Genomic DNA, 13,518 nt, shown 5'->3' with positions numbered 1-13,518 from the left:
ATACTCTTCTATTTTCATTTCATCCATATACTTGTGGATAAGAAAGAGCCATATTTAAAAGCTTCAATTAAGAATATTTTAAAACACGAATGTAAATGAATGTAAATGACATTAACTATGACCATGGGGTGATTGTTTTACTGTTCATACATTAGTTAAGCACACGTGTATCATCATAGAATGGCCATTGGAGACACAAAGCTGAGCAGAGCTTATCTCGTCGAGGAGATTAAAGAACAGTTTTTACACAATCTGATAAACACTATTGCAGAACAAAGTGTTCTGGGAGACCAGGAGATAAAAATTATAGCAGCAGTTTATGAATATTTATTTTGTGCCAGGCACTGTGCTAAAGATTTAGTTTTAGTGATAGCTCTGAGAGGCAGCTAACAGTGAAAGACACAGGTTAATATTCTCATTTTATAAAAGAGAAAACAGAGTTCATCTGTGGAACAAGAGTTATACCCCTAGTAAGTGACAGAACCGGCTTTTCAAGCATACATCTCTTGCTCTAAACCACTCTTTATGAGGAGAAACTGGGGAGGACTTCAGAAAGGAGATGACAATTGAGCTGGGTCTAGGATGAGGAGGCATCAGCCAGGCATGGATGTTCTTGGAAAAAAAGTCTTAAAGGCATGTGGGGATCTGAAAATGGGGGGCAGCTTGCTGTGTTGGCGACATAGGAAATGCGGAGGCAAGGTGAGTGAGGAATGAAGATGGGTCTGGAAAAGTAAATGGGGGAGCAGGTCCTCAAGACCTTATAGCCTATGAGCATCCTGGCCAGCCATAGCACTTCGCCAGGATTCAAGAGGAGTAAAGGGGTGAGGCACCCCTTTACTAATTGAAGTTAGGGGTAAGTATACCATTGATGTACATTGAAATAAGACAAAGTTAATATTGGCCTTGTGAATGAATTTTGTTACCATTTGCTTTGAGGGAATTTTTTATGTACCAGAGAGCTACTGTCAAATATGCAGGCTGCACCTGCCGTTCTGTTGTGTTGTTTGCCCTGCAGATACTGACGGCCTCACTGCACTGTCCTTCCCTTGCTGCAAAGCATCTGTTTCCATTTATTACTAAACTCCACCTTTGGATTTTCAAGCAGCTACTTTTTTTTTATGATTTGCTATGGTTGAACTTTGCAAGAGAACAAAAATCACAAAACACCTGTGTTCTGAAGAATACATGCTCTATACTCTATTTAATGACTTTAGGCAACAAAGCTAAAGACATAATAATACTTAATAATAACAAAACTTGTGGTAACATTCAGTGCCAGTGATCTGTGGTGTTTTATCATTTTATTGGCATATGAATGTTTGATTATCAAATAGGTAGAAACATCTCTCCATTATGTGTCATCACTCAGATATTGTGCTGTAGATTAGGGTTGGTTTTTTTTTTTTCAGTGTTACAGTGACAGTTTTTATAGTTTGTGTTGGAAAATCATGTTTTTTGAGGCATTCTTCTATATTCACAAAGGGATTCCCCTATTTCACTAGTGTATATTTTAGGAAAAGTGAAAACGTATAAAGTGTTGCTATTTATTGCTGCCCTTTGTCGATATAGATATTTCTTTTTTGAATATGTGTGTAGAGTGATTCAACAGAGGCTATTGAGCACACTATTTCATTCGAAATCCCAGTGAAGCGTCTTGTCTTGTACAAGCTTGGTTGAACTTGTGTGCTTGGATTGTGTTTACTGTCAGTTGGTCCTTTTATTTCAGTGTGGGGTAATCACTAACTTCACGAATTTATTTCCATTTTGCCAATTAACTTGTTAGCACTGATTTATATGTCCTGGTTCTTCTAAGTCTTTGCCCGTTACTTTGGAACATTGAATACTTAACTGTGCTTGCTTTGGGGTACTAGCAATGAAACGGTAATTAACTGAGATAGTTGCATCTTTTCCTTAAAAGCTAGAGAATGGGATTACTGTCCAATAAACAGGCTGAAAGCAACATAATGGTAACTCTTTTGATAATGAGTTTTTACTTATAGTTAACATAATTTTTTATGTTAAACACTACAGAAATGAAAACTAATGAAATTATGGCTTGTCAGATGTAATAAAATGCCAACAGATCAAATCTGGCTTGGCTCAGCAATGCTCTAGAATTTATGTGACGTTTTAAATGAATCATAAAATGTTAATTAAGCAGAAATCTTCACCAAATCCGAGTAATCTGATTCAGTTCGGCTCTAGCTACGAAGCAAAGAGAATTTTCTTTTCTAATTACATTTTTGTTATCTTTAAAAATTCATTTATGGTTATTGAAGACACACTTAGAAGTAACTTTAAAAAATGCTTTAAAATTAATCTCTTTCATCACTTCCAATATTTTGGTCATTTTCCTGTGCTGAATAGTGAAATAGGGATGAATTATTTCAAATGTCTCAATAGTTACATTGAACTTCAGAGACTTTTCATAGCTATCTATAGATTAGCAACATATGCCAAGTCTCTACTGATATAACTAGATAAGTATGCTAAGGAACTGAATAGATACTAAATATATATCTAAATGTGTGTGTGTGTATACTGTATCTATGTGTGTGTCTGTATGTATATATAGTGTATATGAATATAGTTTGTGTGTATCTATGTATATATGCTATTTGTATATGTATTGTGTATATGTATACATATAGCACCTGTATTTGTGTGAAGGTTTATGTATATATACATTTTTTCCAACCCATTATGATTTTATAAGCTGCTTAGTATAAATCTGGTACTTTAAAAGTGTGAAATCCAGGGATGATATGAGAGGGTTTATTTGTGTTGTGTGACCTTTAGATACTTGATTTGGGGCACAGGTGAAGATGGAGATGAGGGGAATCTGAGTTGGGAACATTCTGAAGGTGATACAGAGGGAGAGGAATTCTAGGTATACGAAGGTCTAGTGTATTCAATGGGAGCAGCAACCCCTTACTCATTCTATTCTTAAAAGTCTTCAACTCAGTTTACTGGGAGATCTTTTTTTTAAAAAGGTCAATATATTATCAATTTTATCATGTTTATTTGAAATATTTATTCTTAAAAGCTTCTGTAGCCATTTTTATAGGTACATTTTCTGGTTTCATAAAATCAGAGATGTTTAGGCAATACTTTAAACAGCAACTTTCTTTTCTTAAGTTTGACATAATATGTTCTTCAGCAAGAGGTCATGGTCATTGCTGACATTTTCTTGGTTGTAGCATTCTTTCTTTTAGATTCTGGGTCTCTGGACAATAAGAATCTGTGAAAACGGGGTGTGTGTGGGATGAGTTAGCTTGTGTTAGATTTCCATATTCCCAGGGAAGTTCATTTCTTCTCTTTGTGAAACCTCTCCCTGTGGTTTATAGTTTGTGCCTTTCTCTGTTAGGACTCACGTGTCTGTTTCCTTCAAAGTTTACTACACTTTTGAAAAGAAAAGCTAGCACAACTATTTTTATGTGGATGTGTCCATACTAGACAAAAGGATTTTAACTTTCTTCATCTCAAAACCTAAGATATTTGCAGATCTTTTTCATTAGAAGGCTAATGACTCATTTGAACATCTGTTTCTTTTTTTCCTTTAGGGATTTCCAACTATTCCCCAACCTCTGAGTGAGTGTGACAAAAATTACTCTGGTGCTCTGTGCTAACATAATGTAGAATGAAATGTATAATCAGATGCTTATTTCTAATAGCCGTGCCAATCTCAGTGTATCTAAAAGTGGACTCCTGTTATCCAAACCCCAGGCTACATACCCCACCACCCTCCCCTCTGGCAACCTGCTATTTCCTGAACCTCATCAATATCAGTTGATGAAATCATCATCTTTCCAGCAATCCCCATATCACCTTGACCCATACCATCCTTCTCTACCTTCTCTATCTCACCCTACTTGACTTTTTCTTTTTCCTGTAGCACTTACCATCTCTTAACACACTGTATGATTCACTCATTAATAATGTGTATGTCTATTGTCTGTCTCTCTGAATTAGAATGTAAGATTTCTCAAAGGCACAAGGGCAAGGATCTTTGACCCAAAGGCCTACAATAGTGCCTCCATGGAGGGCGCACAACAAATATTTGTAAATAAAGGATGAAATAAGCAATGAACACATTCCATAAGTGAGTCTTGAGTTGGCTATTTTTAATGTTTAGAAGTAGCTAGAAGTATTCAATATCAAAGAATCCCTTGCTGACTATCTAAGTTAAGATTATCCCAGATTTGCTATGATTAGGCTGTAAAAATAAGAGTAAGCTGAGTTAGGTTGGTTTCTAGCGATATCCAGCAAGTAAAACAAAGTGTAAAGACCAGAAGAATGTCTTTCTAATTTACTAATAATTAATCTTTGATACATCTTTGATATGAAACACTTCAAGAACTGGTGCATGTAGAAAAAGACATTTGCTATGGTCTTGAGAAAAATCCAGTTACTATTTTGCTGCCATTCTTCTAATTCAGCATGGTCACCTTATTCAAAGAGCTCTGCTCTAATCATGACACTACTCAATACATTGGATGATTAAATATTTTTCTACTTAAACTCTCTCATCCCAGCTGTAGAAATTAAAATTAGGTAGTTTTGTTTTCTTTCTGGCCCTAAGCAAGAAAATAAATTTGTTTTCATTAAAATTTTTCTTAGAACATGGGGGGAAAAGTAATGAGAAGAAATAATTCATATTTCATTTTCTTTTCAAATAATTAAGACAGAAGTCTATTATTGTTTGGAGGATAAATTGTATAGATAATTTGTGGGTTGCCAAATTTGAATTTTATAGTGAAAAGAATTATTACCATTTTAGCTTTTCCAGAAAGACTGGCTTTTACTGAATGTGTTTGATTAAAAGAGTCTGACTCTCAGACACATTATTTTGAGTGATATCAATTCATTTTCTATACTTTACTTTAGGACCAGTATTTCAACTAATATGATGATCTACTTCAAATTAACATAATGGTTAGAGTTTTAAAACTAGTGGGGTAGGAATAAATGATTAAAGAACTTATAACCTGTGGTTCTATAATCTGATGTAAACCATCAGAAGATTCATACAACTTCAGAACTGGAAAGAACTTGAAGATCTTTTTCAAAAAACTAATTCTATATTTGTCAGAGGTTTCACTGAGGGACATTCGTGACTTGCCCAAAGATTTCCCCTTCACACAGCTGGTTACTGGTAGGACTGGAGCCAGACACAGGCATGATGACCAGTGGGGCAGAACTGTTTCATGACGTAGTTTGCTTTATGTGATTTTTTTTCTTTCTTAATTTCAGTTTAATTTTATTATTGGTATTATCACTGGAATATAAATTCTGTCACATTTAAAATGTCATTTGTTACTTTTGATGTTTTTAAAAAACACATTTAAAGTACGTTTTGTGAATATTTGTGCTTTCTTTTTCTGGTTCCTTTTGAAAACAATAACAGTCCTTGTCTGAGTATATCTGCTTGCTATTCATATATTCAATACTAAGCCTTTCAAGAATTCAAGCTATACCATAGTTTATTGTATTATTTTCCATTCGTGGGATGTTTCTCTCCTGGTTAAATTTCTCTTTTCATTTGTTGTAGTTATGCTCGACTTACCTTTTCAGTCTCTGCGTTCTGGATGGTGACCATACAACTGAAGGGTAGTAGAGGTTTAAACCATATTTAGGTGCTGTCCTAATGGTTGTATCCATTTTAATTTTCCAGAAGCTGAATTTTGAGCTGAAGGACCTGCTACCTTGGAACCTGACCTTCTGCTTTAGCTTGGCTGTGGAGAACATTCTTGATTGTGGAGAAATAATTCCTATAAGGAAGCAATTTGTATCCAAGAGCTATCATGTTTCAAATACCATTAGTAGAAGAATTTCGCAGTGCTGATCAATTTGGATAAATTTGGAAGAGAAAACAGAGATCTGTAAATTATTATGGGAAACAGAATCTGCAGATTGGTGGGAGGAGGGAAAAGAGACCAGAGGAGGAAGGAAGCCATATCCTAAATAAGACAGAGCTTGGTTATGTCCTGGTGGTGCTGTAGGGAGAGAGGAAAATGCACTAAGCTGCTCCAGTGTCTGGCTCCCTCTGGAAAGCACTGTGTTTTAGGGTAAAATAGCCTTGAATGGAAAGCAAGCAGAATTAAAGCCCATCAACCCAGGAGTGCCTGGCTGACAAGTCCAGCCGTAATGGCGAGGAGAGACAGTAGTTGATCTGGAATCAACTGAAACCTGGTTCCAGAGCTAGGTGGGTGCTAACTACAAGGACATACCTTGAGGAAGGAGTCTTTTGCACCCAGAATGGATCTTCAGGAGAGAGCAAGCTCTGATAAGGAGGATGATGAAACATGGGAAACTATGCAGCCTGAGCAGAGAAACAAACACACTTTATAATCTGATAGGTCAGCCCTGGGAAGGGCATAACCCCAGAAATTGTGGGGGGATGTAAACTGGCTTGTACATGTTAGGTCTCCCTAGACTTTTCAGTGTCTAGACAGTGTATCTTGTCAGTATTCGATGTGTTCATTATGGCAGGTGTCTGTAATTGTCTATTGTCAGTCCTTCTCTCTCTGATTCCCTTTCCCTCATTAGATTTTGCTAGATAGAGGACTGACTGTAATGCCCATTGTCCCACACTGTTCCATACCTTGCCCACCCAGCTTAATAATTGTACCCTCACCCCCATCTCTACCCTCTAGCAAACTCCCTACCTGGCCCTATATTTACCCCCTTGACATTTATCATGATCTCATATTCTATATAATTTACCTCTATATTATATTTATAATTTATGATCTGTCTCCTTCTCCCAGAATGTAAGCCCCATGAGGGTGGAGGATGCTGTCTCCCCTCTTAGTTTTTGTTTCTCAAATGCCTAGAACAGTTCTGAGGGCTTAGGAAGTATCGAGTAAGTAAATATTGCCAAAATTGTTGGGTCCTTCATTAAATATCTTGGTTAGTGCCATATATCTGGTGGTTCTGTCATTCTCCATTCCTTGCAAGTAGAGCAGCAAAGCCAGATTTTAAAATGAGCATAGTCTCTTGTTTCTCTATGAGTTGGGAGCAAGTACAACAGGATTGGCCTGAAAGGAGAGAGAGAACATAAATTCAGCTGGGACTGACCTGGGACCCAGAAAGACTGAAGCACAATGTAAAGGGCCTTCTGCTCGAGTCGAATCTAATTAGAAAAGGCCCAGAATTTCCCTCGGTGTCCAGCTTACAGTTAGGAGATCTTGCATCTCATTCTGTTTCTGTCGCAAAGGCACTACATGATGTTGAACAGATTACTGTGTTTATTTCATTGTTTATGAGATGAGGGTAATAACAGTTTACCTTTTTGTGTTACGTAAAGCTTTTTAAGATAACAACATGAGACACAGTAAAATGCTTTAAAGTTGAAGATGCTAAACATTTGTAAACACATTATTATTATTCGAGCTTTTATCTTTAAATCTTTTCCCTAAGATACCATATCCCTATGTGTAGGCTGAGATTTTAAGGCTTGATAGATAATTTTTGTTTTAGCTAGTATTGTTTGCTTAGTTTCCATAGGAGACATTTCCTGGTTTAGAATATCAATGAGTTTATATATATATATATATATATATATATATATTTTTTTTTTTTTTGTATCTTCTTCATTTGGATATGAACTGAGGTTAGTCCACTGGCAATCAGAAACTGATGTTTGGCTATTGAAGATCACCTACTCGGGCTGAGAAAATCCTGAATTTGAAGTGAGGAGTGGGATAAGATTGCATGGAGGGCCTGAGGGGGAAAGCTTGGCAGGTACTGAGGAATGAGTTTGGCAGGAACTCGCCCATCAGGTGCATGGGCCATAAAATGAGGCCACGAGGGACGCAGTGTTCCTGGTGACAGTGTTAAATCCGTTTCAAATAAAGTGAACTGTTTGCTTAAACTTTCCCGTGTTCCCTCAGACATTTGGCGCTGACAACCAACTCAATATAGAAATTAGCTCACCCAGAGACCCTGGGGCAGAAAGACTCAAAGTACAGACTGTTGTATCAAAATTGTGTTTAGTACCACAAAGGTCTCAGGAAATATTTGCCGTGTTGCTTTTTAGAACTTTCTAATGTGAACAGAATTGCTTCTTGTTTTGTTACAGCTCTATTATATCTTATCAGTCACATTCTTTTAGCATAACATTTGAAACAAAGTTTTTAGCCTGATGAAATTACATATGTATTCTGACAAATCTCTGCTCTTTTAATTTTTGTTAAAATTATACAAAGAAAATTGCTTAGCATCCCAAGGAAGCATTGATTATACCTATTCCCATGGTTATTTCATGCTTTATTTTTATTTTTATGTGAACTCTTTTTTGACTACCTTTTCTTCAGTGATGATTGTTTCAAATAAAGCTGTCTGATATACAGACATGGTTGCTAGGGAGACAGAGTCATGATGGCTGATGTTACCAGGGAAGGTAGAGCGGTGAGTCCCTGATTATAGAAGAGAACCATTTTTCATTCTCCTTGAAAGCGAGTCTTCTTTATACACAGATGACAAGTTCACTAACTCAGTAGAAATAAGACTTCAGAAAGAAATATGAAATTTTAATGTTTCCTCAGAGTGATGTAAACCTAAAGACATTTTTTTTAGGCTGAATGAATGAGTTTACACCCACTGATCTCTTACTTGGTAGTGAAAATTCTTTTGGAAAAACCAAAATGGTGCAAATCTTTTGGTTTACAAAATTAGGCAAGCTCGCTAAGACCTTGGTCTCATCATCTGTGTGGGATGAGGAATCTTTGTCTACTATTTCTCCCGTCTTCATATTTGGTTATATGCAGATCAGTAAATACTTACTGTGACCCAGTAGGTGCTAGGCATTTTACTGGGGACTTTTCATACATTTTCTAATTGAATTCCATAATCCTGATGCGAAGTATTGTTATTTCAATAAACACTAGAAAGTGGTCTATGCAGTGGAGCAGGAGGGATCTGAATCCTGTTCAGTGCCACTAAGTTTTTTCTGTTGAAACATCTCTTGTAATTCTATAGCTAATGAAGAATTGAATAAATACACAAAGATACCAATTTCATGTAAGCAACAATAGCACAGGTACTTTTTCTTTTAGTTTTACCAATACCTTTGAAAGTTCATAAACAATAGAGTTTAATGAAAGAATTTTAGGAGATTATCCTGGGTTTCAAAAAACAAAATATGCTAAACCTTACTTAAGTTTATCATTGAAAAGCTTGATTTGTTCCTTAGTGTTTGGGTCTCCTCTAGAATGGTTTAAAAACCCTCACAATGTAACTCAACTGAAAAGAAAAACTTACTAGATATCTTGTACACAATATTGTACTAGAATGAGTAAGATCATCATGAAGTTCTTTATTTATATAAAGAGTGGGGATATTATCAGATTATAAAAGGAAAGCGTTTTCACAGAAATGCCCCTTCAGTATTTGAAATTGGCAGTCAATCCTATAACCCATATGTTGACCTTCCATTTTAAACGTGTTCATCTGCAGTACCCTGGAACTCTTCAGTGACATTCCAAGGCCAAAGGGCATCTGCAGCTTCTTCTGAGATAAGACAGTTTTCAGTTTATAGAATCCGGGCAGAGTACGTGGGGTCAATCGCTGTCCTTTAAGAAAAGGTTGCCACTATTTTGCTTCATATATGAAGAAGGCATAAGTCAAGCTGAAGAATAAATTGGCACCCCATTAGCCTGAGAAACCACATCTTATAGCCCAGAATATCTTTTAGAAAGCAAAAGTGGATTAAAAAAGAGAAAGAAATGTTCTTGAAGAGCAAGAATTGCTCTTGAGTGCAGGTTGTGTGACCTGAGTGAGATTTATTGAGGCAACTGTGTCTGGGTTTTCAAAAGTACTGGATAATTTTATGATCAGCATTAGCCACTTATAGCCTGGTCAGTGGAGATATGAAAGAAAGGTTATTTAAGGCTTCTGAATATAAGCTTATTGCTCCTGGGAATTAGGGTCGAGAGTCTTTTCCATGCAGTGCTTTTTCCTATGCTGCACTATTTTTCAAGAAGCAAAAAAGAAAAAAAGTTAGATCCCTTCCTCTGAAATACCTTTCGTTGATTGCTATAAGGGGCAGGACTTTTGATTAGGTAGACTAGGTCAAGGACAGCAAATGCCACCCTACTTTAGTAGAGGTTGCTTAGAAACTAGTGTTTTGGGATCACTACCTTAATGGTTATCTACAAATTTAACACTGCCAATCTCTTATCTCACAGAGGACATGGACAAACTTTTAAATGACTCCAACTTTAGAGTTTGTGACACTGCATTAGACGTAAGCCTTTGCAGCAGACCTGAGTCTTGAACACAGGCAGAGATAAGAGATTTATTTGAAAGACAAGACTTGTTTCTCCAACTGCTGGGTGCTCATAAAACATGGCAATCAGATAGAGCTGTGTGAGTTTTAAACAAGGAAGAGAGAGGAGGTATTCTTCCACACACTTTGTGATTTTCATCTGTAAACCAACTTTCAAGGAAAAGCCTTATAGTCGCTTGCCGTATCTAGGCAAGTTGTTAAGGGAGATAGTGACATTAATCTATAAGATTTTGTTCATAAAGGAGCCAGTTTCACTGTTTCAAAGGATTTGAATGATTTAGAGAGTCAAAGTATTCAAAGTATTTGTGCAAATTCCCTACACTGATATAGTGTAGGGATTATATGGTTATGTACGCTTCACGAAACATCCAGAAATTAAGCAGGAGGACTTGTCTATAACTTAATGTGGGCCTTATATAGAACAGAAAATGACACATTCAATTCAATCCCAAGATATCTATTGAATCTATATTTTATGTCAGACATTGTGGCTGTGACTATGGAATAGCTATGGAGAAAATGCCACCATTAAAAAAAGAATGTTTACTGAATATACTGCTAGTGAGACAGATTGTACAAAACAGAGCAGGATTATTTGACCTTAGTTGCCATGTCAGCCTTTATTACCTGTTCTGAAACATACAGAATATTGGTCCATTACAGCAAAGACCCAAGAGAACTGCGTATTTTTAGCTTATTAATCCCAAAGATAAATGATTTCATGAACATGTAAAATCTCTGTTCTTTGGACACACACAAATGATTGTTGCTACATTTTTCTTTTCTTTTTATTCTTTTGAAATAGGAAATTGATTCAGCACTACTTTAGCAGAATAAGTAAAGGTCTATTTGCCTTGCATGATATTAAATTAAATCTGTCTCAGAGATAAACAACTTAAATTTTAATTCTCCACATTCACGAGTGCGTCTGTGCCAATATTTAACTAATACAAGACGTCTATCTTTCAGACTTTGATTCGATGTTTTGGTCGTCTTTGATTTTAGGCTTTTATTGAAAGCTTGAAATGTATCTAATCCTTCCCTTTTCTGGAAAGGTGAGAATATTGTTTCCAAAAAGCAATTGTGCAAATATTACTTCAGATTCTCCTACTGAGTTATTTATTTGACCAGTTTATGTCAAGATTTAATCATAAGGCAAATAATACAATATAGCGTTGCTTATAGTGTTCTTTCAGTATGTTTGATAGGAGTATAGATTGACCACAGCATCCAATATATCCTTATAAAGAAATTTGTTTCATGTCCTTCCTCACCTATTTGAATCACTTCCATTCCCCAGATAACTGAAAGTGAGGCATTCCTTCTAGGATTTCTTTATGAATATAGGTATTTCTTTTTCAATTTTCATATGTCAGATGAGCCAGTGGTGTGTGACTAGACTACATTTTCCTTTTCAAGCAATTTTTTTCTTCTTTATCTTGGCAAATATTCTTGCAGTACTACCTTCTTCTGTACGAAGAGTGTGTGTGTATACATAGAGTTTGTACTATATATATAATACAGATATGCGTTACTGAGAGAAAGGAAAAGTATGCGTGTGTCTATACATATAGACACACACACACACACACACACACACAGATGATACTTGACATAATGAGGTTACATCCTGATAAACTCATTGTAAATTGAAAATATCATAAGGCAAAAATGCATTAAATACACCTAACCTCCTGCACATCAGAACTTAGCATAACCTACCTTAAATATACTCAAAATGCTTACATTAGTCTATAGTTAGACAAAATCATTTAACACAATCATTTATGATTTTTTAATAAAATGTTGGATAGTTCACATAATTTATTGAGTATTATATTGCAAGTGAAAAACAGTATGTTGTATGGTTACTCAAGGTACAATTTCTACTGAATGCCTATCACTTTCACATCACTAATGTTGAAAATCGTTAAGTCGAACCATCACAAGTTTGGGAACCATCTGTACATGTATGTGGGACACAGTTTGCCTCATGAGACAAGGGAGTGTAAGAAAAATTAGGAACCTATCATTATTTCCACCATTTGGGGAAGTTTCTAAAGCCTAAAGCTTTCTAAACTTGGGCAAGTTTCTAAACCTTTAAGAACTGCAGTTTCTTTATTTGCAAAATGAAGCTAATTGTATCTACCTATTTTGGGTTTCATGAAGTTTAAATTATGTGCACAGGAAATAGATTATGACAAATTGTAGAAAAGTGTCAGCCTTTCCTCCTTAATGTTAGTTATTGAGTATATTAGCAGGGTAAAGCAAATTATTCTTTACTGTTGCGCACAAAGAGCCGTGAGAAGTAGTAAGACTGCATATGACATTTTCAATGTATAAGATTGTCAATCTGATGAAATAGGATTCAGTACTAAGAGATAATGATGGCATTGTTTCACATGTTTTCTCAGATGTAGCCAAGGTATACTCATTTGAAATTGTATTAACCATTGAAACTACTCTCTAGTTTGACAAATTATTTCAGTGAATGGAGTTGGTTTGGAAGTTTGTATTTTTCCCCCTGAAAATATTATGTATAACCCAAATGTATATTTTGTCCAATACAAATACTCAGTTCATAATTATGCCAGGAGGACTTCAGGAAGTTTAAATACAGCACAACCCTCAGATGTAGCAGCTCACATTAATCTGTTAAACATTTAGAAGTAGCAGGCATTTGTGGTGGATAGTCTCCAGTGATGGTTACCATACATCCCTCTCTTCCCTGTACATGCCTGCTGCTCTTTCCACCAAGAGACGGAGTCTGATTTCCATCTCCTTGAATATAAGCTGGGCTTGATGACTAGCATGACGAATAAAATGGGGCAGAAATGGTGTTCTGGAGTCTATGAGGCTAGGTTATAAAAAGTTTCAAAGCTTCTTTTGTTGATCTTTTGGGATGTTTCCTCTCAGAATCCATCTGCTGAGCTGTGAGAAATCCACACAAGAAGAAAGCACGTGTAGGAGCTCCTGTTGGCAGCTCCAGCTGAGTCATAGTTGACCACCGTTATCTACTGCCAGCCTTGGATGACCAGCCCAGTCAAGGCTGCCTGTGGCTATTGGACTGCAACCACATAAGAAACACCAGTCATAGAGTTAATAATAAATTGTTGTTTTAAGCCACTGAGTTGTGGGATAGTTTATTATATATGATAGAACAACCTTATAAGCAAATTACACGGTGGTTTATACAAACATGTTTACATAAAGATGCAGTATGTGTT

General features: G+C 36.1%; 1 long non-coding RNA gene across 1 annotated transcript in view; it reads left to right on the top strand.

Annotated features, from left to right (window-relative positions):
* The window catches only part of LOC144581738 (uncharacterized), a 69,057-nt gene extending 55,750 nt beyond the window's left edge, over nucleotides 1-13,307 (top strand). The window contains exon 3 of the long non-coding RNA XR_013532867.1: nucleotides 13,208-13,307. This is a non-coding gene — a long non-coding RNA (uncharacterized LOC144581738). The remainder of the gene's footprint in view (nucleotides 1-13,207) is intronic.
* The last annotated feature ends 211 nt before the right edge of the window (nucleotides 13,308-13,518 follow it).

The sequence above is a fragment of the Callithrix jacchus genome, chromosome 3, assembly GCF_049354715.1.
Source record: "Callithrix jacchus isolate 240 chromosome 3, calJac240_pri, whole genome shotgun sequence".
In the NCBI taxonomy this organism is placed as follows: Eukaryota; Metazoa; Chordata; class Mammalia; order Primates; family Cebidae; genus Callithrix; species Callithrix jacchus.
Note: the sequence above shows the minus strand (reverse complement) of the source record. Positions and strands in the feature narration are given on the sequence as shown.